This window comes from Phyllobates terribilis, unplaced genomic scaffold, assembly GCF_046119375.1.
Source record: "Phyllobates terribilis strain yellow unplaced genomic scaffold, ASM4611937v1 Scaffold_20__1_contigs__length_20440879, whole genome shotgun sequence".
Lineage (NCBI taxonomy): Eukaryota > Metazoa > Chordata > Amphibia > Anura > Dendrobatidae > Phyllobates > Phyllobates terribilis.
The window spans coordinates 1,667,744-1,672,584 of record NW_027362780.1 but is presented as its reverse complement, the minus strand read 5'-3'; positions in this window follow the sequence as shown (position 1 = coordinate 1,672,584).

Sequence of the window (4,841 nt, the reverse complement as noted above, 5' to 3'; positions counted from 1 at the left end):
ATCCTATGCTTTATTAAATTGTATTTCTGTGGTTTTATTATATGCTTTATTAAATTGTATTTATGTTGTTTTAACCTATGCTTTATTAAATTATATTTATGTTGTTTTATCCTATGCTTTATTAAATTGTATTTATGTTGTTTTAACCTATGCTTTATTAAATTGTATTCATGTTGTTTTATCTTATGCTTTATTAAATTGTATTTATGTTGTTTTATCCTATGCTTTATTAAATTGAATTTATGTTGTTTTATCCTATGCTTTATTATATTGTATTTAATTTGTTTTATCCTAAGCTTTATTAAATTGTATTTATGTAGTTTTAGCCTATGCTTTATTAAATTGTATTTATGTTGTTTATCCTATGCTTTATTAAATTGTATTTATGTTGTTTATCCTATGCTTCATTAAATTGTATTTATGTTGTTTTATCCTATGCTTTATTAAATTGTATTTATGTTGTTTTGTCCTATACTTTATTATATTGTATTTATGTTGTTTTATCCTATGCTTTATTAAATTGTAATTCTGTGGTTTTATCCTATGCTTTATTAAATTGTATTTATGTTGTTTTAAACTATGCTTTATTAAATTGTTTTTATGTTGTTTTGTCCTATGCTTTATTAAATTGTATTTATGTTATTTTAACCTATGCTTTATTAAATTTTATTTATGTTGTTTTATCCCATGCTTTATTAAATTGTATTTATGTTGTTTTATCCTATGCTTTATTAAATTGTATTTATGTTGTTTTATCCTATGCTTTATTAAATTGTATTTATGTTGTTTTATCCTATGCTTTATTAAATTGTATTTATGTTGTTTTATCCTATGCTTTATTTAATTGTATTTATGTTGTTTTATCCTATGCTATATTAAATTTTATTTATGTTGTTTTATCCTATGCTTTATTAAATTGTATTTATGTTGTTTTTTCCTATGCTTTATTAAATTGTATTTATGTTGTTTTAACCTATGCTTTATTAAATTGTATTTATGTTGTTTTATCATATGCTTTATTAAATTGTATTTATGTTGTTTTATCCTATGCTTTATTAAATTTTATTTATGTTGTTTTATCCTATGCTTTATTAAATTGTATTTATGTTGTTTTATCCTATGCTTTATTAAATTTTATTTATGTTGTTTTATCCTATGCTTTATTAAATTTTATTTATTTTGTTTTATCCTGTGCTTTATTAAATTGTATTTATGTTGTTTTAACTTATGCTTTATTAAATTGTATTTATGTTGTTTTATCCTATGCTTTATTAAATTGTATTCATGTTGTTTTATCTTATGCTTTATTAAATTGTATTTATGTTGTTTATCCTATGCTTTATTAAATTGTATTTATGTTGTTTTATCCTATGCTTTATTAAATTGTATTTATGTTGTTTTATCCTATGCTTTATTTAATTGTATTTATGTTGTTTTATCCTATGCTATATTAAATTTTATTTATGTTGTTTTATCCTATGCTTTATTAAATTGTATTTATGTTGTTTTATCCTATGCTTTATTTAATTGTATTTATGTTGTTTTATCCTATGCTATATTAAATTTTATTTATGTTGTTTTATCCTATGCTTTATTAAATTGTATTTATGTTGTTTTTTCCTATGCTTTATTAAATTGTATTTATGTTGTTTTAACCTATGCTTTATTAAATTGTATTTATGTTGTTTTATCATATGCTTTATTAAATTGTATTTATGTTGTTTTATCCTATGCTTTATTAAATTTTATTTATGTTGTTTTATCCTATGCTTTATTAAATTGTATTTATGTTGTTTTATCCTATGCTTTATTAAATTTTATTTATGTTGTTTTATCATATACTTTATTAAATTGTATTTATGTTGTTTTATCCTATGCTTTATTAAATTGTATTTATGTTGTTTTATCCTATGCTGTATTAAATTGTATTCATGTTGTTTTATCTTATGCTTTATTAAATTGTATTTATGTTGTTTTATCCTATGCTTTATTAAATTGAATTTATGTTGTTTTATCCTATGCTTTATTTCATTGTATTTAATTTGTTTTATCCTATGCTTTATTAAATTGTATTTATGTAGTTTTAGCCTATGCTTTATTAAATTGTATTTATGTTGTTTTATCCTATGCTTTATTAAATTGTATTTATGTTGTTTATCCTTTGTTTCATTAAATTGTATTTATGTTGTTTTATCCTCTGCTTTATTAAATTGTATTTATGTTGTTTTGTCCTATGCTTTATTAAATTGTATTTATGTTGTTTTATCCTATGCTTTATTAAATTGTATTTCTGTGGTTTTATTATATGCTTTATTAAATTGTATTTATGTTGTTTTAACCTATGCTTTATTAAATTTTATTTATGTTGTTTTATCCTATGCTTTATTAAATTGTATTTATGTTGTTTTATGCTACGCTTTATTAAATTGTATTTATGTTGTTTTATCCTATGCTTTATTAAATTGTATTTATGTTGTTTTATCCTATGCTTTATTAAATTTTATTTATGTTGTTTTATCCTATGCTTTATTAAATTGTATTTATGTTGTTTTATCCTATGCTTTATTAAATTGTATTTATGTTGTTTTAACCTATGCTTTATTAAATTGTATTTATGTTGTTTTATCCTATGCTTTATTAAATTGTATTTATGTTATTTTGACCTATGCTTTACTAAATTGTATTTATGTTGTTTTATCCTGTGCTTTATTAAATTGTATTTATGTTGTTTTAACCTATGCTTTATTAAATTGTATTTATGTTGTTTTATCCTATGCTTTATTAAATTGTATTTATGTTGTTTTATCCTATGCTTTATTAAATTGTATTTATGTTGTTTTATCCTATGCTTTATTAAATTGTATTTATGTTGTTTTGTCCTATGCTTTATTAAATTGTATTTATGTTATTTTAACCTATGCCTTATTAAATTTTATTTATGTTGTTTTATCCTATGCTTTATTAAATTGTATTTATGTTGTTTTATCCTATGCTTTATTAAATTGTATTTATGTTGTTTTATCCTATGCTTTATTAAATTGTATTTATGTTGTTTTATCCTATGCTTTATTAAATTGTATTTATGTTGTTTTATCCTATGCTTTATTAAATTGTATTTATGTTGTTTTAAACTATGCTTTATTAAATTGTTTTTATGTTATTTTGTCCTATGCTTTATTAAATTGTATTTATGTTATTTTAACCTATGCTTTATTAAATTGTATTTATGTTGTTTTATCCTATGCTTTATAAAATTGTATTTATGTTATTTTGACCTATGCTTTACTAAATTGTATTTATGTTGTTTTATCCTGTGCTTTATTAAATTGTATTTATGTTGTTTTAACCTATGCTTTATTAAATTGTATTTATGTTGTTTTATCCTATGCTTTATTAAATTGTATTTATGTTGTTTTAACCTATGCTTTATTAAATTGTATTTATGTTGTTTTATCCTATGCTTTATTAAATTGTATTTATGTTGTTTTATCCTATGCTTTATTAAATTGTATTTATGTTGTTTATCCTGTTTCAATAAATTGTATTTATGTTGTTTTATCCTCTGCTTTATTAAATTGTATTTATGGTGTTTTGTCCTATGCTTTATTAAATTGTATTTATGTTGTTTTATCCTATGCTTTATTAAATTGTATTTCTGTGGTTTTATTATATGCTTTATTAAATTGTATTTATGTTGTTTTAACCTATGCTTTATTAAATTATATTTATGTTGTTTTATCCTATGCTTTATTAAATTGTATTTATGTTGTTTTAACCTATGCTTTATTAAATTGTATTCATGTTGTTTTATCTTATGCTTTATTAAATTGTATTTATGTTGTTTTATCCTATGCTTTATTAAATTGAATTTATGTTGTTTTATCCTATGCTTTATTATATTGTATTTAATTTGTTTTATCCTAAGCTTTATTAAATTGTATTTATGTAGTTTTAGCCTATGCTTTATTAAATTGTATTTATGTTGTTTATCCTATGCTTTATTAAATTGTATTTATGTTGTTTATCCTATGCTTCATTAAATTGTATTTATGTTGTTTTATCCTATGCTTTATTAAATTGTATTTATGTTGTTTTGTCCTATACTTTATTATATTGTATTTATGTTGTTTTATCCTATGCTTTATTAAATTGTAATTCTGTGGTTTTATCCTATGCTTTATTAAATTGTATTTATGTTGTTTTAAACTATGCTTTATTAAATTGTTTTTATGTTGTTTTGTCCTATGCTTTATTAAATTGTATTTATGTTATTTTAACCTATGCTTTATTAAATTTTATTTATGTTGTTTTATCCTATGCTTTATTAAATTGTATTTATGTTGTTTTATCCTATGCTTTATTAAATTGTATTTATGTTGTTTTATCCTATGCTTTATTAAATTGTATTTATGTTGTTTTATCCTATGCTTTATTAAATTGTATTTATGTTGTTTTATCCTATGCTTTATTTAATTGTATTTATGTTGTTTTATCCTATGCTATATTAAATTTTATTTATGTTGTTTTATCCTATGCTTTATTAAATTGTATTTATGTTGTTTTTTCCTATGCTTTATTAAATTGTATTTATGTTGTTTTAACCTATGCTTTATTAAATTGTATTTATGTTGTTTTATCATATGCTTTATTAAATTGTATTTATGTTGTTTTATCCTATGCTTTATTAAATTTTATTTATGTTGTTTTATCCTATGCTTTATTAAATTGTATTTATGTTGTTTTATCCTATGCTTTATTAAATTTTATTTATGTTGTTTTATCCTATGCTTTATTAAATTTTATTTATTTTGTTTTATCCTGTGCTTTATTAAATTGTATTT